This window comes from Lactuca virosa, chromosome 4 (genome assembly GCF_052849685.1).
Source record: "Lactuca virosa cultivar CGN04683 chromosome 4, Lactuca_virosa_CGN04683_v6, whole genome shotgun sequence".
NCBI lineage: Eukaryota > Viridiplantae > Streptophyta > Magnoliopsida > Asterales > Asteraceae > Lactuca > Lactuca virosa.
The window spans coordinates 476094344-476116758 of NC_136429.1; the positions used below are offsets into that span (position 1 = coordinate 476094344).

General features: G+C 34.4%; 2 long non-coding RNA genes across 2 annotated transcripts; one reads left to right on the plus strand and one right to left on the minus strand.

Annotated features, from left to right (window-relative positions):
• The first annotated feature begins 517 nt into the window (after positions 1-517).
• Positions 518-1580, plus strand: LOC145169313 (uncharacterized). Its single transcript, XR_013742425.1, has 4 exons — positions 518-596; positions 808-956; positions 1102-1440; positions 1551-1580. It is a non-coding gene; the product is annotated as an uncharacterized LOC145169313 (long non-coding RNA).
• Positions 1581-9848: 8268 nt separating this feature from the next.
• LOC145169314 (uncharacterized) lies at positions 9849-12226 on the minus strand. The gene is made up of 5 exons (XR_013742426.1): positions 11936-12226; positions 11596-11843; positions 11193-11527; positions 10743-11127; positions 9849-10099 (listed from the first exon to the last, which is right to left on the minus strand). It is a non-coding gene; the product is annotated as an uncharacterized LOC145169314 (long non-coding RNA).
• Between the last annotated feature and the right edge of the window lie 10189 nt (positions 12227-22415).

Genomic DNA, 22415 nt, shown 5'->3' on the forward strand with positions numbered 1-22415 from the left:
AGCTTCTTGTGTATATCATTCATGTGCTCTTTATTCTCAAGTTGGTTTCCATTGAAGGCTTACATAGAGCCCCATATAACCTTTAGTTTTTTAGATTTAAATGGTCCCGGTTAACTCTTTGTATTAATCATATATATTTCCCAAAAATCCCTTTAACAACATATCCTCAAAAGTTTGGCATCCAAATATTTTGTATTTCAAACACAAAAAATAGAGTTTATGAAATTTCTGTATAAAGATGTTTTCTTTTCTTTAATGGATGAGTTTTGATCCAAGTTTTCACATTATTTCCTTCTACCCTATCTGGTGTGCCGATTTAGTTTTTCCAATTTAGGTATTTCATATGAACATAAAATTTGTAAATTTTTTTGTCATTGTATTGATATGTGCTTTGCAAGGGTGTGGTTGGTTGGCAGTTATATGGTTGACTTGTATGAACAATGTAGGTGACAGGTTGAAGTCATCTCTTCTAATATATTTTTTTCTATGTTTTTGTCATTTATAGGGCGCTTCAGTTCAAAACTTGTTTGATTCCATAGTTCCAACATTGAATGAAATTATTGGGAAAATAATTACAACTGTAGAGCTTCTAAAAGGTATCTTCATCTAAATCACAATGCTCCATTAACAATAACCTGAATAATTTTTTATTATGGTACTAATAATATAATTTTGACTTTTTTGTTATTGAAGGCTGACAACCTGTATTTTGCCATTTCTTCACTCATATATTATACTGTTAACTACAATTGAAAGTTTAAAACCTAATAGTATCTATCCATGTTATGAATATCTATGCTTGTATAGTTGTGTTCAGCTAAATAAACTGGCAACATCAGATGGTTTGACTTGCCAAAGAATCTATTGGAGGTCATAAAATTAAGTGGGGTGCTGTATCCAGGTTTCAATGGTCATTTGGTTGTCACTTGCTATTGGTGACTGGTCCTGTATATAAGGTGAGCTTTGCATTTTTTATATTTATATCTTTTTCAAGTAGATGCCTTAATTTGTCTTTTATTATTGTATGAAGAAAAGGCTATTACTAATTTGTATTCTATTGTGATTTATCATGTTTGCTGTTATATATGTTCGAGAGGTCAGATTGGCAACCACTCACACCCAAACATAACTATTTAGTAGCTGCATCTGATGGTGTTCTTGAAAAGTTGAGCCCACAAGATGTTTGTGATCTATTTTGGCAATTACATGTTAATTCACCCCTGGAATAAGTAACATGGATACTTTGTTAATGATGGAGAAAATGTTTGACAAACACGATACTGAAGATGGTTATACAAAAAGATTAGCAAAGCAAGCAATGATCCAAAGGTTCTAATGGACTGTATTGCTAACAGAAACAACTACTTTATCGATGATAATATGCAAGATGAATACCATGTTATAAAGGGTTTCGATCAAAATTTTCTGCATATAACCTTGGTAGCTCTGATAAATTGTTTTAACGTTAAATTCTATTACTTATTATCAATTTCATTATCAGTCTATGAAATTATATTAATTTTTTTTTTATCAATTTTCTGTCATTGCAGCAATGCAACCCAATACACAGGAAGGGGCGTGATTACAGTTAATTATGATTTGTAATAATTAAAAAAAATGATATATTCATTAGTGAAACTACTATCCCCTTTTTCTTCTATTTTGTATTCAATGAATGGTTAGATGTCATAAGTTCATCTACATCTTTTTAGATGAAGGAGGGGTACATCAAAATTATAGCAAATGAGTCTTGCACTTCAATTTTAGAAGAATTGCCAATTCGACACCTAGATTATCAAGGAACAAATATAAGGCTATTTGGAATTGAAGTTTAATTGAGAACACACGCACACACACATACATAGAGAAGATAGAGAGGAAAAAAGTACTTCCAGGAAAATTATATATATATATATATATATATATATATATATATATATATATATATATATATCATAGTCACAGGATTCGCCAAAGTAGTGACGATCTACGTTCCGAACGGCCCGATCCCAAACGCGGTACGATTGCGTACCGATCGCCGACAAAAACGCCCTGGGGTACGTCTTGCTTACGATCCCACCAATTTTCTAAATCGATACCTGAAACGTGAAATTGGCAAATCGGATTGCACAGAAACACGATTGGGATCGGCAATTTTGGTTCTGGAACGCCGATTTGTGAAATTGGCGGGAAATTGATTTCATCTGGGTAAAATTCGCCGACGCTTGGTTTCTTTGTTCAAGTCCTCGATTCCATGTTAGATGTTTAGACCTAGATATATGATTCGTCTTATCACTTTTAATAGTTATATAATAGTCATGCCACTTATCTAAATATCATCACTTCATCATGATTCCACTTCTTCCACTTCTGTTCTACGTTCTTATGTTTTGAGCCCTCATATCCTCTCCTATCTTTTGTTTCTTTATTATTTTTCATCTTTGAAAATGGTTTTTAGTACGTCTTTTACGTGTTAACTTAGAATTTCTACTTTTAGGTATAAAATTGTTTATAAGTAAAGTTGCATTTCTGTTTTTAAGTTAACTATTGCTGGAATTATGTTTTGAACATGTCTACACCGTATCGGATTCTATGGTACACCGTACCGGGCCGTACCGGAATGAACCTACCCCCACCGTATCCGATACGTCCTAAATGGCGAACCGCGTTCCCGATCCTCGTTCCCGTACCGGAGCGTACCGCGAACTATGTGACTATGATATATATATATATATATATATATATATATATATATATATATATATATATATATATATATATATATATAGAGAGAGAGAGAGAGAGAGAGTGTGTGTGTGTGTGTGTACGAGTGAGAATGTGAGCATGAGAGCGAAAGCGAGAGTGAGAGTGTGTAATTGGTGGTGAATCGGTGATTCCTCAGATTTTTCAATAAAAGAAAGTAAAGTGTGATCCATTATTTTACATTAATATCAATCCAACCAACGAGTGAGTATAACACTATGTGTTTCTCTATTTAGGTGGAAACCATTTGACACATATGCACATGCCAAAAATTATTGTGAAATGCATCTCGGGTTTGTATTCATGGGGATTTATGTTTTCTTCTTTTTAATTAACATATTTAATCCAAACTATTATTATATATGATTTCAAGTTTGATATTGGTTTTAATTCTCTATTATTTTTATAAATTTGGACTTTTTTTTGTTAAGAATAATTTGATTACAAAAGCTTGGAACTACATTTGTGGTGGTAAAATTTATGTTGTTTTTCTTTTAATGCATTTCTTAGATTATATTGATAGTTTAATAGAAATTGCCATGGTCTTTCTAACTTATTCGCTTTTAGTGTTATTTGTCATTTATATAAACCTTATATAAACCTTTGAAAAGTACATTATATTTACGTATGTTTGGTATGAAAAAATACTATGAACAAATAGTATAATAGGAACAAATGAAAGTCGGATGTTGTTAGAGAAAGTAAAATCCATCCATTGTTTTTACGTCGGTCAACCTGATGTCAAAACAACCTCATTTTTACCATTTTGACATTTCCAAAACAATACCGTTTTGAAGAAAATATTTTTATTTTAAACCATTTTTACCATATGTCAATATTCCTCTTTAATGGAAGTATATTGCTCAATTTTAATCTGATGTCAAAACAACGCCATTTTACCATTTTAACCTTGCCAAAATAATCTTATTTTGACCAAAATGTGCTCATTATAAACCATTTTACCTGATTTCAAAATTCCCCTTTAATGGAAGTACGTTGGTATAAATTGCTCTAAAAATGTTTATTTTGCACATTTTTTTCCGGAAGCTAAAACAAACCCCCTTTTACCTTGCCAAAATAGTCCGATTTTGACCAAATGTGTACATTATAATCCATTTTCAGTTGATATTAAAACATGTCTTTAATGAAAGTACGTTGCTATAACTTACTTTAAAAATGCTCATTTTGACCTTATACATGAAAAACAAAGCAACAAAGCAAAAGAATTTCACAACATTTTCTATCATTAAAAATTAAAAAAAAGGCCATTTATTAAATTCTCATACTATCTCATGGCACTTCAAATTGGTACATTTTTACATCTTTCCCTTCATATATGTTCTTTATTTTACAAGATATATCTTCATTTCTACCAAAATCAAATAAATGACATTCTTTTTTCATAAAACCGACACCATCAAATGAAAGCGAATAATTAAAAGGGTTTAAAATCACGGGGTCAAGCCAGTCGTTCTCAAATTATATGCAAATCAATGACTAACGACTGAGGAGTAGGTCCCACATTCCATTTCATATATGGTAGATTCTTCAACGTGACTACTTATATACCTCATATGAAGTTAACCCTGATAAAAGAATCTTATTCCATTTTCAACGGAGGCAATGCCCGGTAGTTGTTTGTTTTGTTATAACTATTAACAAAAGTCAATGACAATCATTATCGAATGTTGGATTATACTTGCATAAACCCGTCTTCACTCATGGTCACTTATATATCGTTGTTTCCCGCATCACAAGTAAAAAAAGGCTTCATGGTACTCATATGTGATGGGGAATGTCGTCCAGCTAATAAAACAAAAAAATATTGTCTATAAAGATGTCATTCAACGATTATACATATTCACACATTTCATTGTTTTTTTCGGACATTTCAATGTTACAAATAACTATGTCTATTACTTTATCTTTCTTTTTTAAATTATTATGCCTACTTTTTATACCTTTATATGTATTTTTTATATGTTTCCCGCATTTTACGTGGGTCATAATCTAGTATATATATATATATATATATATATATATATATATATATATATATATATATATATATATATATCACAAGGTTATACCACCAATAACTCCCTATCAAGACTTCTGACTAGCGCCCAAATAAATCGAAACCCATTTTCAGCAAATAACGAATTATTACCTTATACCTCACCTTTAGCCATCGACAACCTCACTCCACCATTGTTACTCCAAAACAGCTCCACCATAACACCACCCATTTCCATCCCCTGTTATAACGCCATAAAAAGCACCCACTCCATGAAAGCTAACCACCATCATCACCTCGACAACCTAGCAGCCACACTTATTTCTCCAATCCAGACACCGTTCACCCACGTCCATTACCACCCTAAAACTTCTACAAACCACCACAACTGAGACCATAACCCTTCCCTATCTCCAACCCGTTAAACCTGCAGAAAACACGAAAAAGAAAAGAGAAGGAGTGGTTGTGACTGAATCAAGAATAGTGAAGAGGGAGAGAGGGCATAACTGTAACTGTAACTGAATAGGAGGATTGGAGCTCAATTTCTTCACATCATCGCTATTTTCCAAATTTGTAACCGATTTTGAGGTAAACTTTGATTTATCCAATTTTCCTTAAAATGACGTAGAAACATCGGGATCAAGATTTGGAGGGACACCCTCCATAAAACCGAACGACAACTAGGTACAAGAGTAGAGAAGAAAATTGGGGTCATGATAGGAACATGACGAAGCCAAAACACCGCCAGTAAGGTGAGGATGGCAATCTAAAACTTTCTTCTAGGTGGGCTGAGGTGTTGTTGGTATTGAGGCGTAAGAAAGAATAAGATATGGGTGTAGGTTTTGTGTGATGAGAGAGAGAGAGAGAGAGAGAGAGAGAGAGAGAGAGATGGGACCCCTTTTACATATATTTCATTTTTTTTATTTTTTTTAAATAAGAGAAAACATCATAAATGGTCTCCGTGGTAGTGAAATGACGAAAATACCCTTCAGTTAACGGATAAAATTTAACGGTGTGAGGGATAAGGACCAATTGTAAAAAGTTTTTAAAGCACATGGACCATCTATGATGTTTATAAACCACGGGGACTAAACTTCAAATCTGAGGAAACCACTGAGACCATTTATGATGTTTTTTTCTTATACATAACATATAATTGGTTTCTAAGGTGTTGTTTGTTTTGGAAGTGATTAAATGTCTTTTGTCTTTTTCCATGTTTGCGGAAGAAGACGTGCAATTGAGAAACGTCTACCTGTCAGAAGGAAAAAGTGCTCAAAAAGTACTTTTATAGAAAAACATACGAGGCCTAAGTAAAAGTGTTTTTTTTTCCATAACCATTTTCTAACACATCATATATTGTACATATTGATTCATAGAAAGCAATTTGGCCGACATTTTATATTCTATGTTAATCTATTAAATACGATTATACAAATAGTTTTCACATAAGATGAGTTAAAATATAATTAATTTTATCAAAATATGACATCTATCATTATCTTATAAAGACAAATAGAAATAAAAGGTAGACGGATATTTAATTTCTCTTCGATAATTTGACCCTTTCTTTTTTGGCTAGCTACATTTAGTTATCCTTTTAACATGCTGATTAAACATATGATTAATTAACCTACTTAAATAGATCAAAACCAAGTTCTAACTCATTTAATATCATAATATATAATTATCTGCACAAGTAAAAATGTTACTTTTGACATAGCATATATACTAACGACATCACAATGAGCGATTTGTTTGACGTAAAAGACTAGATAAAATAGTCTATAAAACAAGAATAAAAAAACCGTCTATCACGCAATGTGCAATTAAACATATAAATCACATTAAATGGATTTTATAGGCTTAGTAAGCTTCAATTCATTTTAAATCCACCATTTACACCCATAATAAATAGTCAGGCCTGTCAATCCGACATGTATAGATGGCATGTAATTTGTAGGGGTGAGCAAAAACCGAACCGATAAAAGAAAAACCGCAAAAATCGCAATAAACCGCCACCGAAAAACCGAAACCGACGCAAAAACCGATGGTGCGGATTTTATTTTTTTGAAAAACCGAATTTATTGGTGCGGTGCGGTTTTTATCTAGAAACTGGACCACCAAAACCGAACCGCACCGCAAGCTTATTAACAATAAAATAAATCACTAATTTATATTATACAATTATACATATTTTTTAAAAAACTAATAAATTATAATTTATACATATATTATATATTGAACTTGAAGGTAATTAATAATTAGGTATTAGGTTTAATATGTGAGTTTGTCATTTTGTGTTTATGACTTAATGATTATGAGTAAAGTGTAAACACTATATGGGCTACAACTTGCAAGCTTGTAACTTCTAAGCACAAATTGAATAAAAAAATGAGCTTGACAATATGGGTTGCAAATGAAGTGATCAATTAAGCAACATAAAAAAACTCAAAATTACAGCTTCCAAATGTGAGGAAACGAAATGACACCATGTCATACAATCATAAATCTTCACATGAACACCACGGTTAAAAAATCATACCGGTGAACATAAAAAACCGCACTATATGTTTGACTTGGTTTAAAACCGACACCGAACTGGTACAAACCAAAACCGCACTCAAAAACCGCAAAACCGAACCATTAAAAAACCGCACCCAACGATTTCTAGAATTCAAAAACCGCACCTTGCGGTTTGCGGTTCGGTTTGGCCCTAAAACCGCACCATGCTCACCCCTAGTAACTTGAAATGATGGTTAGAAGTTAGTAAGGAGTGTACCTTATAACCCACAACATTGATATCCAAACTACTTAAACTTCTAACTTTTATTCGAGTTGTCCTAAAATCATACCAACCTGGAACACTACGAATTTATGTTCCGTTTTGCAAATCAAAAAATTTAAATGAACTAATTTTTAAGTTGGTGCTGATTAGAACTAACCTGAACATAAAAGATATGTTGATTTCCTTCTTTGTTCAGTATGTGATGACAAAATTGACAATAGAGACGATTGAACATATTTTTCTATCCTTACACAATCTCTTCTTCCATTTGGCCTTAGATAACTCGATGGTGTAACCAGACATGTTTTCTTATAATTGATTTCATTATAGACATACAATATCCGGTACATAGATTACAATAATGGGCCAAGGCTTATATACAAAATACAAGTGAGTCTAATATTCTAATGTACAATAATATGTCCCCAAAGTTTGCGTGAGAAGTAGACAAACACTTGAGCTAGAATGATACTCTATGAGCAATCGAGACGGGAGGCCTTCGTGAATATGTTGGTGTATGGGTACCAAGCGGGAACATGAAGAACTTGTTTCTAGTCGATTGCTACTTTATCACAAACATAATATATATTGAGCTCAATATGTTTCATCTACATGTGTTGAACGTGGTTGGAGGTCATGTAGACCGTACTGACATTATTGTAGTAGATGATGGTATTAATACGAAGGGGGATCTAAAGTTCACGGAAAAGATTCACAAAACAAATAAGTGTCTACAAACACATGTGCAACATGTTGGTGATTTTATATCACTAATGTTATTGCAGTGTAATGGGGTTAATTTGTTGATCAATGTCACTTTGACAATTATTGAACAAATCGGTATGGTGCGGAGTGCACATTTGTTTAATTTTGTCTTTGTTGAAAGTATACTGCAATTTAGGGGCGAAGCCCCTGAACCGACGGGGGTCCGGGGGCAGCGCCCCTGGGAGCGGGGTCCAAGGGGCGGCAGCCCCTGGCGGGGTCCAAGGGGCAGAACCCCTGGCTGGTAAATATGTGAAATTTTTTATATATGTTATGTTACTATATTAAAAATGCATCAGAAATCCGGATTTTTGGTAAATATACCCGGTTTTGTGATCCATATTCTAGACCCGAATTTAAGTTAGTTTATGACGTTTTAGGACATAAAACTGTCATGTGGCAGTTTTAAAGACTATAAGTTTTTCTGGTTATATGATCATATCCGAAATCTGTTGTTGGTACTCTTCTTCTTCATAACATCTTGAACATTCTCTCTTCTGTTTTCTCAATTCTTAGTCTTATCCGATTAAAGATTGGGAGTACCACCCAAATACTTTAATTTGAAAGTGAAACCACAATTCTCAGAATTTCCAAGGCTATTTTAACCCGTTTTTCTTACACAACACCTCTCTATTTGGTATCCATAATGTTGAAATGAGAGACCGTGTGTTTCTTTAGGGGACCATGAGATCAGGTTATCACCACGGAAGACATAGTATCCTAATGTAAATCAGCATATGGTTGAGCATCCCCCAACTTATGTCAGAATAGGCTGTGAGGGTTTGAGACAGGTGGCATATAGCTAGAGTACTCGTTTTAAAACATAGATACATGTCAGTCATGCATGTATAAGCATATCTGTTCTACCAGATGTACATATGAAACAACCAGATACCTAAAAGTGAGGTACTAAAGTGTCACTACAAGACTATGGATATAACTTATTTTACTCAATTATTTGATGCGATATTATATATATTTACGCTATATTTTGATGTAATTTAGGAAAAAATGTGCTTATAATGTTTGAAATTGTTATTTTATTGATATAATTAGTTGTATGAAAAAAGAGCTAAACTAGAGCTAGAAGTTGGACTAGATTGAAAGTTGTTGAAATTTATTGAAGGAAGACTTATGCTCCATGTTGAAAACTAAAGAAAGAATAGGATGAAAGTGAAGAGGAATTGAAGATAGAAAAATCAAGAAAAGAAAGCTCAAACAAAAAAGGAGGATCGAAATGGAGATAAGCACTACAAGAAAGGTGAACATTAGCGGTGACGCTTGTCGCCGCAAAAGGTAGGGTGTGTCGCCGTTAAAGGTATTAGCGGCGACATGTCGCTACAAATAAGTCGCCGCTAATGATTCGTCGCTAATGCCAGGTTGATAGTCGCCGCAATTAAACAACTGTCGCCGCAAATACTCTGTCGCCGCTAATAGTATCCTATAGCCGCAAAAGGAGTTGCCGCAAAAAGAATTTTCATTTTTTTTGTTTATTTAGCATTAAAATTATAAAAAACAATATAACATTTATAATATCTATTAAAATTTTATAGAATTATTAATCCATACAAAACCAATCCAAAATATTAATCCATACAACAACCTAAAGTATTCTTCCAAACAAAACATTTCATAAAACCCTAAAGTAGTTACTCGTCCTCATCATTCCCATCATTTCCTTCATTATTATATGGTGGCGGCAATGAGTGAAACCACTCTTCCAATGTCGTAGAACATGCCGGGTCCTTTAGTATCGTTTGCAGCATTTCCAACTACAAAGAAAACAAAATATATTACAAACATATCATAATAGCATTATACTTTCCAAAAATTACCAAAATAAAAAAATACCAACGTATATAACTATAACCAACATATCATTACAACATTCTACTTTCCAAATACACTTAAACATAAATCATACACAACATATCATTATAGCATTCTACTTTCCATTATAGCATCGTACTTTCCAAAAATTACCAAACTACAAAATATCAACATATCATACCATAACCAACATATCATTATAGCATTCTACTTTCCATTATAGCATTGGACTATATACTAAACAAACAATTACCAACATATCTAACTATAACCAACATATATAACTATAACCAACATATCATCATAGCATTATACTTTCCAAATACACTTAAACATACATCATACACAACATATAATTATAGCATTCTACTTTCGATTATAGCATTGTACTTTCCAAAAATTATCAAACTACAAAATATCAACATATCAAACCATAACCAACATATCATTATAGCATTCTACTTTCCATTATAGCATTTGACTATATACTAAACAAACAATTACCAACATATCATTATAGCATCCTACTTTTTTTTTCGTTTTTCCATTATAGCATTATACTTTTCAACTTAAACTAACAGTGACCTGTGATTGTGGTGGTTCTTGTGTCACTAGTTGTTCCTGATCATACATAGACACAACGGTAAGAGGTTTACGCCCAATGCCTCTGATATGTCCGCGTCGAACACCCAATATTCTTTCAAAACATTTTCTTATATTAGTTGTTGTTAGACCACTTGCTTCAGAAGAAGCTTGGGTTTGTTGGTTGATCTCCTCGAGTAAAGCATTCCGAATTTTCAAAAAATGATAAAAATCATAAAAATTATATTACTAAATACCCTTTACGATATAAACACTTATATGAAAATACAAATTAACCACTTACGTATTGTTGCTCGACTACAAGACTATAAAATACCCATTGGCGATTGGAATTAGCCTTACGAAAAGCTTCGATTCGACTGATATCCTATTTAACATTAAAAATTAGATTACTTATACTTTAAATAAACATTTAAATATATCATAACTTACTTCTTTGAAACATGCATTGTTGTACGAGCTCGACCCCCCTCTGTTTACAACTAGTTGTTTTGCACATACTTCTATGTTTGACGCCGAACGCCTTAAAAATTCTGGCGTTTGAAAATGTTCGACTGCCTTCGCCCAATTTTCATATGACATACCGTTGTGGGGGGGGGGGGGGTTGTTTAATGTGGCTGGGATATCTACAGGCCCCTGATTTGCTTAAAATAAGAATGGGCTTTACTTTTTCGGCCTTTGTAAACTTTTGCAAGACTCGAATAAATGCTCCGCAATAGTTGAGCACGTTCTGGATCCAAGTTAACCTTATCAAAATCAAACTTATTCTACAATACAAAAAAGTTAGTTAGTTAAATAACAATCACAACTAAACTTAAAATTTTATCCAAGTTACCTTTAAATGCATAATTGTTGCGTTCCTTAATGCGGGAGAAACATTGTCCTAACCAGATATGTTGAAAAGGTCGTTGTTCCACAAATACCTCCCAATTTCATGTGTAAACCAATTACCAGGCTTCCCGACAGTGGAATATGTGATCTCCCTGTCGAAATCCAAATCAACGGGCTTTCCCTTGTTTGCCCATATACACTTTCCTAGCTCGATATTTTTTTGACAAGCCCCTTCTTTTTTTGGAAGCTCGGCTGAAAAAATACAACTAAAAATATTAGTCACGATAACTTATAATAATTAAATAAAAATAGCTAATAAATATATCATGTAACGCGTCAATTACATGTCGTTGCTAATGCCTAGCTTCGCCGCTATTGCCAACATTTCTTGTAGTGAAGTAATGGTTAAGGAAAGAACAAAAGAGAAGAAAGATAGAATTGAGGAAGAATTAGAAAATTCAATTATAAGAGGCAAAAATAACGAGGAGATGATAATAAGAATAATGAAGAGCATAATAAAATGGGAGAACACTTAGAATGATTATAGACTATGCTTACTTGGGCAACGAATGAAATTTTAATGCTAAAAGTTAGTGATAACAAACCTTTACCAAATACTAGTAGTAAGGATGAGTTAAGCGAAGAAGAAGAAAGAGAATAAGAAGAGAAAGAAAAATGCCACTATGAACCAGAAGAAGATCCTAGTGAGGATGAATATGATGATGAAGGTGAAAAATACAACTGTTTGAGTAATGATAAGTTTGATGAAGAATTATCTGAGAGAGAACTTTTGATTTCAACACTAATGATGATCCAATGGAAATTTACAATCTCACCGACAATGAAGACTAAATGACTAAAAGAAATGGGATTAGTTAGATAGCCAATTATAATAAGTTTTGATTTTAAATTTTTTTAGTATTTAAGTTTTTAATTTTCAATTGATTGTTTCTTTTTATCATTAATGAAACCAATGTTCTTTTTGTGTGTTTTCAAGTTTTATATATAGGAAAGGCGTAAACGTTAAGCATATAAGAGAAGGAAATCAAGTGACTAATCAACACCTATTACAAACTTGTAACGAAATACACATTTTACATCGTGAAAAAATGTCAAATCAAAGTTGTCCGGTTTACGACCAAAAATCGCGTCAATCTCGTATGTTGATGAAACACATGAATTTTAAGCATAAATTATAGGTTTCAACAATCCTTGATGACCACAATATTCATAAAAGCTTATGAGAGAACATTATCTTGAAAATTGGCAAAGGAACAAGCAAGATTAACCGAAGACATAACTATTGCTGAATTGTTCAAAGCAACCTTACACAATGAGAAACCAATCTCACCACTCTATACCAAGGGAGTCAATTCTAATTTTTCTTTTTGTTTTATATACAAAGAAGACATTATATTGTTTAAGTGAGAGGTAAGGGATTGATTTAGTTATAATAAATAAATGGCTTAAATTGTTTAAATAGGAAAAATATAAATAAAAAATCATAATTGAGCATATAAAGAATTACCAATTTTATGAATGATAATGTGAAACGAATTAAAAGGCTATACTTAGTGGATATGTTATAGTATATATGTGACTTCCCTATTTTAGTGAAATTATTAAAATGGAAATTTGAACTTGTGTAGTATAAGAGATGTTATATGTTTTGCATTTTTTTGTTGAAATGTACCCCTACCCATGTGGAAGATTTTAAAATTTTCTAGTTAAGCTTAAGAGAAGGATTCAATCTATGACATTTGGGATGAACAAAAGATTTATATAATATATATGTCTCCCATCGAAAGTCATAGACTTCTTTTAATGGCCTTTGGAAGAAAAAGTTATCAAGTATCCATAAATCTTCTATAGAAAGCCATGAGCTAAAGCTAGTTAATTTTGGTACCGTGTGAAATCAAAACACATGTATAAAAAGTTTTGTACCATGGAAATGTGGAAACTGGTATCTCAAATAGAAACATCATTATGGGATAGTATCAAAAGTATGGGAACCTGACAAAAATACCTTGAGTTTGGGAGCTTTTTAATAAGGGTATATACGAAGGGATGTAGAAGTGTGAATTGTTCATACTGAGTGAGGAGAATTTATGGAGATTATAAGTATTTAAAGTTAGGAAAGTTGTTAGGATTTAGACACATATATGCACATAGAAGCTAGTTATGACCATAAAATTCAACTTAAGGGTTATCTTATGTAATGGTTAGTAAATTTAACTTTATTATACTTAACACTAAGCATTGTTTGCTTGATGACAAGGAAAGAGCAAGTGTAAGTAATCCCTGAAAAGGTATTGACCTGAACTTCATGATCATGGATTCGTAATATGTTTTGGATGGGTTTAAAGTGGGCAAAAAATGTCTTGAACAAACTGCAATTTTGATATAAAAAGCTGAAAATAAACTTAGGAATGTTTTAGTGAATTTAAGGACCAAAGAGTGTTTGCTAACACAATAAGACATTAATATAGGGTAAAAGGAAGTTTCTTGATTTTGAGAGCTTGGGGCCTTGTTCGGGGGTAATTCACATACGATTTGAGATGAGCTCCTCACTCATAACATTAAGGTTTTATATGTTTACTGTTAGACCGGATAAGAATTAGGATCTATATGATTAATATTAGATGTTTATTATTAATTGTATTGATTGTATTTGATGTGTTTGGTGCCAAAGGAAGAAGGGTCGAGCTGATTGAACGAAGGCCATCGTTCCGTGTCAGAATAACCGAAGGCCATCGTGTCAAGTCATGGGACTAAAGACGGAGACGCCGAATCCGTGGACTGAATGTAGTAATGTCAAGTCCTTATTGGGTGATGCTTAGGATGTGTTCCTGAACATTCATGTATTATGTGATAATGTATGGTTATTTGTTACATGTGTTTGAATGATTGTTGATGGCATGTTAACTAGTAGTAAGGTATAATACTTTGATGCTATGTTGTGATTGGAATTCACTAAGCTTCGTGCTCACCCTTTCCCTCTTAAATATGTGTTACAGGAACTACAGGTATGAGTAAGGGAAAGGAAAAGTTTGACTGTAAACCGGGCATGAATTAAAGATTGGATTTTGTCACGAATATTAATGTTGGATTTTTTATTATTGTTTTTCGTTGTGGGCTTAACTTCTAACTGAAATGATGTTTTAGGAATTATGATTTGGATACTTAAAAGTTGATGGAGCTGGTTAAGTAATGGACTAAATGGAGTTTATAATAATTACAAATGTTTTAATTTAAAGTTCAAATTTATTGTAATTTTTGGGAAGTTACAGATACCATTTAATTTACGAGGCACCCTAAGAACTGAGCCTCACGCAATCAAAACATGCATTCGAAGAAATGTTCCACAACCTCACACTCCTCTGAAACTTCAAGAATTTCATCCAGAGAATCAAACAAAGGCTTCGATAAACCCAACATATTAATAGAACTCTCTTACCCGAATCAGAAACATCTCGACGCTACCATATGAGAAGTACCCTTTTGCGTCCTTCCTTTGCTTGTCACACTAACTGCGGCTCCCTAAACCCTCTAGACGAATAAAAAAAATCTTGAATTCTTTAATATGTCAGCGGTTCATGCCCGAGAACCAACTCCCTTTTCCTCCGCTGGACTTCCAATCCAGCCTTTAGAATCAAATTCTCGATCTACAACGGAGACACCCAATCTCATCAAAACTAGGTCGAAGGCTTGACTCGTGATATGATCTCAACTCGGTCACCAAACTAAAGAAAAATCAATCATGAACATCCTTATATTGAAAAACATAAATGATTTACAGTGAACCGTACGTTACCCCTTACGACAGAAACCATTGCGGAGAACATCATTCCTTTATTATATCTATCGACTGAAATGCATTCGATTTCTTCTCCCTCGAACATGGTGGGTTGAAAGTGATAGGTTTTGAGCATAACAACATCTTATGTGTTCATGCAACCCTAATTGCTTAGGATCTAAGTTTTTCACTAATTGAACATGCAAAAGAAATTCCAAAGAAATAACCCAGGATCTAACATATATAATTCGAAATTCACATATGAAAAGGGTTAAGAAGATTACCTTGCTTGTTATATAGAAATAACAAGAATTCCTAGCTTGATCTTGACCTTTGAAAATTTAGTGCCTCAAATGTTGCACCTCTAATGGCTCACAAACACTTGTAGCAAGAGGATGAGAGGAGAGGGAAGGGATAATGCAAAATTTTGGCTAGGGTTTCTATGCTCTAAGCATTAGGCGAAAACGCTTTGTGAAGGGGTCCTTAAATAGCTGAAGTTGTTGGGGTTTTCAAGTGGAAGCCCTAATATCTTTCTTAGGCCCTAAGAAGTCCATAGACCTCCACTTCTAGAAGCCTTGGACGAAACTCTATAGGGCCTCCTTATAGATTTCGTCCACTCCATCCAAAAGGAGTCCAACAGCCCAGTTTTGCAACTATCAATGATATGCAAAACAGTCTCAATTCTTTTAATCAGTTCCTTTAATCCCAAAATTAATTCCAAATTAATTTCTAATCAAATACTAATTAAATAATATGATTTTTAATTAATGTATTATTCTCATAATATATTATTAAATCATTTATAAACCTCTCTCTCCATAAACATCCTGTCAAGTTGCTAACGTGAAGGCAACCCAAAAGGACCATGCTACAATCAAATCAAGTTCATACTAATTATAGTTATGAGCTTAGACACCTAATCCAACAAGGAGAACATAACCTTATCATATAAAACGACATCCCAAGCCATCGACCGACCACCCAGCCTCAGGTTACAATCCTCAATTGATCTTCACAAACACTTACTACTTGAGTCTCGCAACTCATACTGATACTACTTCGAACAAGGCCATCGAGACCGTAGAATCCGCTAACTCACATAGTTCTGCACCATTTAGACCTAATCTTCCATGACCACTTATGCCCAAACTGTAACACCGTAAATTTTCAAACAAAATTTTCATTTAAAAATCACATTTAATCTCATTAACACAATCTCAGAATTTCCAAAAATTTCGAATTATCAAAATCACATGTTCATAAGTTGATTAAATCACAATCCAGGATCCTCCAAAATATATCTCCAACTCGTGTGTACAATCAAGCCGATGCCTTCCCGTGATCCTGAGAAGAACCTGAAACACATAACACATAACACGGTAAGCACGAAGCTTAGTGAGTTCCCCAAAATACCACACACATCTCATTAGCCTCTCATGGCTATACTCGAATAAGACCCTCCAGACAATGTGTCTCAGTGGAACCCTCCGGTCCCACAACTTGGGTGGACCCTCCGGTCCTAACTCAGTAAGCTCAGAATAATACACAACATAAATCACAAAGACATAATGCAGGATATCACAATACTCAATATAAGCACATAAGACCCTCTGGTCACACATAAATTACCACTCTAGGTAAGTATAGTGAGAAGACTCACCTCGTAAGCAAGCAAATGAATCTCGTACGTGAATCATCGATCTAGCCTCCGCCTAACACATATGATAATTATCTCTAATTAACACTCCATTCACGATTCTAAATAAACCTAAGGCTATTCTCTATCTCTCTAACTCTTGGAATGGATAAAAGACCATTCTACCCCTCCATGGTCTCCGTAATCCCTGTCTTGACCAAACCCTAAGGTCAACTGAAGTCAACACTCGAGTCAACAGTCCATGTTGACCCGACTCGTCGAGTGCACCTATGTGACTCGTCGAGTCCCCTTGTTCCTTCAGAAAAGCCGCGAAAACCAAACCTAACTCGTCGAGTTGTCTCATCAACTCGCCGAGTTACTCATGTTCAGACTCATCGGGGAAAACCCTAGCAGACTCGTCGAGTCAGCTCATTGACTCGGCGAGTCCATTCAGTCTATATTCTCATTCAGACGTTTAAAGGCAGATCTATGACTCCAAACTCTAGATCTAGCATCCCAAGGCTCGAATGTCACGTAAAGCTGTGAGCTTTTACGTTCATGCATGGCATAATAGGCTCATCATGCCAATACAAACTCCAACAAGGGTTAAATGCACAAAAGGTTTTCTCTAGCTCAATAAAGCTCGAATCTTTGGGCTCTCAAGTCCTCGTAGAGTCCAGATCTGAGGTTTCAACCTCATGATATGCTCAAATAACTCATTGTCAAAAGATGGATGGGATAAAACCGTAAAAACCACCACTGAACTAAGATCTCACAAAGGAGAAGTCAAGATAGAAGCTTTTTACCTTTGCACCGAAGCTAATCACTGCAGAACTCGTCGAGTTGGTCATTAAACCCACGTGGCCAATCCGACTCTACTCGACGATTCGGGCATACAACTCGTCGAGTCACTCAATCAACCTCAAAAAAATAAATATATAAATATTATACATGGGAGTAGGGATGTTACACAAACAACTACCAGACTCGACCTCATCCTTAGCAACCATAACCGAAAGCCTGATAGAGACGGAAACAAACTACAACTAACTCTAGTGTTATACCATTCTATCAGACATCAACTAGCTCCATACTAACCTTTTTAACTCTTCATGACCCTCATACGGATCTTGTACTTTCGGTAGTATGTGCCCATACTACCTTCCACACCTATCCGTACTTGTCCCAAGAATTGTCTCAAGGTCCCCAAGTTACTGCACACAATGACTACTAACCATTCTAATCACATATACTCGAGCTCGAACAAGTACACACCACTAACCTTCCTATATTCCCCTTCTAGGATTCCTCTTACACAAGTGCCCCCACTAGCACATTCTAACATTTCCTATGTCATTAGGAATTCCGACCCCTACCCTGCTATTAGCCGCAAAATAAACTTCTACCAATTTCAAATAACTACCTTACGAATACAATTACATGCAATAAAAATTAAATAGTCTTTCGACTGAAAGATCCTACACTACAACGGTTGGACTCAAACAAGAGTTATGCAATATGGCCAAATCAAGCATTCTAAAACTATTTAATATTTGTGGCATGCAACCTAACGTATTTGCTTAATAGTTAATGAATATCAATATAGATTTCACATAGCACAGAGCAAGCAACATTCAAGCAGTAAATCCACCAGACAATGAGGCATCAAAAAAATCAGTTCATTCTAGCATGTAATTATTGAAATATCCTTAGCCTAAACACTATATTATCTCTCCAACATTTCACATAACAGGAACACAATGCATCTCTCCTAAGCAGGCATTCTAGCATATAACCCTGAGCAGATCCTTAGCCCTACTTCTAGTATGCAATTCATACTATAACTTCAATAACATATCAAACATGTATAGATATTTTAGGAATCACATACTTGAGCTTCGGCTGATTGCACACATTGGATCCATTTTTTTAGAAAACCATTTTTGAAAAAGATTTTGTGAAAAGATTTTCTAAATCCTCAGTTTGAGTTCAGACGCACTCAATGCTAGCTTGAATTCTTAAAAGCAAGGCCCAGATACCAACTTGTAACGTCCCAAATTTCACAGTAATTTATTTCATTTATTATTAAAAGCATTCGTTCCAATTCCTACCTCAATGATCTAAATAAAACCATTTGTTTCAAAACATTAATCAGAGTATAAACATAAAAGTTATTAAGTGAAAAAAATCTCCAATGTATAAGATACAATCAAGTTGCGCCCTTCCTTCTATAATAGAAAGCCCGAAACAATTTAAACTTAAAACCATGATCATAAAGCTTAGTGATTTGCGCAAGATACCACATACCATATAGTAACAATGCATAATTGTAACGGTTTTGTTTCAACCCTTGTGGGTGTTATGGGCCAAATCATATTCTTACAATCACTTCCTGCCATAGGCTAAACATGGTCTTTCTTGCTATGTGCCAAAACATAGTCTTCCATACAAGTGACATGGGCTAGACATAGTCTTTCATACAATTGTCTTGGATGAAACATGGTCTTTCATACAATTGTTATGGTTCAACTGTAGTATTTCATGCAAAAGTTACAAAGACAATCTCACATGCCAAGACACATAGTGTCCTACATAGTTGGTGAGAAAAATCAACTAACAGACAATCAGACCAACACCATAGATAGCAGAAATATGAAGGTTGATACCACAAACCACCTAAACAGGCAATAAAAGGTCAAACTGCAGCGTATCACCCAAAGCCGAAAGTTTGACCTAAAGTCAAACTTAGTCAAAAACTCAACATCTTAGTCAAATCGGCGCCCCGCACCCTATAATGGGCGCCTCACGCCCTCTCATGGACGCCCACACATACTATATGACAAAACAATCAGGTTTATAACATAAAACAAACTTCATACTGATAAATCAGAAAGGTACGTCGCGCGTAGGACAGACGTGTCGTGCCCAGGCCTTACTCTTAAGGCAAAATGACTTATTCCATTAAGTCAAGTCCCCAAACTTCCATATCTGGTCATTAGCAAGGTATTAGTGGATAAAGTTTTCAGCTTTATCCATTAAGACCTCCCAAACATTCAAGATCTAAACTTTATTACACCAAAATGACCTAAAAGACCAAGATAACTTACATGAATTATAGAGAAGGAAAAAGATCAAAACTTTCCTAGTATATGAGGTCCAAGAAACATTCCAAACTAATCAGAAGGTGTTGGAGTTCTCATAACTCCAAGATCACCCACAAAATGGACCAAAAGTGCCAAAACCCACAAATCACTAGATCTAAATAACTAAAGAGCAAGATGTGAATTTCATACCCACAAGAGTCTAGAAATGGAGTGAATTATTGGATCTAAAATTGAAACTGTTGGATTAGGTGTCTAAGCCCATAACTATTTTGGTATGTACTTGACCCGATTATGAGCATGGTCCCTTTGGGTTACTTTCACCATAGCAACTTATAGGAAGAATTAAGGAGAAAGAGGATTAATTATGATTTATTAATATATTATGTGAATAATATATTAAAAGAGAAATCATACTGTTTAATTAATATTGATCAATAATTAATTTAGCAATTAAATTTTTGTGGTCAAAAGAGATTAATTAAACTTAGGGGAATGTAATTGCAATTATAAGATAATTGGATTTTGGGCTATGGATTCCAAATGGAAAGGGGATTGGACGAAATCTATGGGAAGCCCATATGGATTTCGTCCAAGGGCTTTCTAAAGGGAATCCATGGGTTGCTTAAGGCCTAAGCAGAGATTTAGGGTTTCCACCAGAAACCCTAGTAGTCCACACAAGTATAAATAGACCCCTTCTCTTGTAGAATTGGTCCCTATGCTTCATGGATCTGCCCTAGCCGATTTCTCATCCCTCTCCTAATTCATCTTGGTGCTTGTGGTGTTTGTGAATCCATTAGAGGTGCAACACTTGGGGCACTAAGCTTTCAAGAGTCAAGATCAAAAAGGATTGTGAATGTTATTGCTACATAACAATCAAATGTAAGATCTAAACCCTAAATCATATATGATTTTCAGATTTGTATGCTAGACTTTAGGGTTATTTCTTTGGTATTCAATGTTGTTGTGTTCATAGTAGAAAAACCATTTTTGAAAAAGATTTTGTGAAAAGATTTTCTAAATCCTCAGTTTGACTTCAGAAGCACTCAATGCTAGCTTGAATTCTTCAAAGCAAGGCCCTGATACCAACTTCTAACATCCCAAATTTCACAGTAATTTATTTCATTTATTATTAAAAGCATTTGTTCCAATTCCTACCTCAAATATATAAATAAAACTATTTGTTCAAAACATTAGTCAGAGTATAAACATAAAAGTTATTAAGTGAAAAAAATCTCCAATGTATAAGATACAATCAAGTTGCGCCCTTCCTTCTTTAACAGAAAGCCCGAAACAATTTAAACTTAAAACCACGATCATAAAGCTTAGTGATTTCCGCAAGATACCACATACCATATAGTAACAATGCATAATTGTAACAGTTTTGTTTCAACCCTTGTGGGTGTTATGGGCCAAATCATATTCTTACAATCACTTCCTGCCATAGGCTAAACATGGTCTTTCTTGCTATGTGCCAAAACATAGTCTTGCATACAAGTGACATGGGCTAGACATAGTCTTTCATACAATTGTCTTGGATAAAACATGGTCTTTCATACAATTGTTATGGTTCAACTATAGTATTTCATGCAAAAGTCACAAAGACAATCTAACATGCCAAGACACATAGTGTCCTACATAGTTGGTGAGAAAAATCAACTAACAAACAGTCAGACAAATACCATAGCTAGCAGAAATATGAAGGTTGATACCGCAAACCACCTAAACATGTAATAAAAGGTCAAACCACAGCCTATGACCCAAAGCCTAAAGTTTGACCTAAAGTCAAACTTAGTCAAAAACTCCACATATTAGTCAAATCGGCGCCCCGCACCCTATCATGGGTGCCTCACGCCCTCTCATGGACGCCCCACACATTCTATATGTCAAAAAAATCAGGTTTATCACATAAAACAAACTTCATACTGATAAATCAGAAAGGTACGTCGCGCGTGGGACCGACGTGTCGTGCCCAAGCCTTATTCTTAAGGCAAAATGACTTATTCCATTAAGTCAAGTCCCCAAACTTCCATATCTGGTCCTTAGCAAGGTATTAGTGGATAAAGTTTCCAGCTTTATCCATTAAGACCTCCCAAACATTCAAGATCTAAACTTTATTACACCAAAATGACCTAAAAGACCAAGATAACTTAAATGAATTATAGAGAAGGAAAAAGATCAAAAGTTTCCTAGTATATGAGGTCCAAGAAACATTCCAAACTAATCAGAAGATTTTGGAGTTCTCATAACTCCAAGATCACCCACAAAATGGACCAAAAGTGCCAAAACCC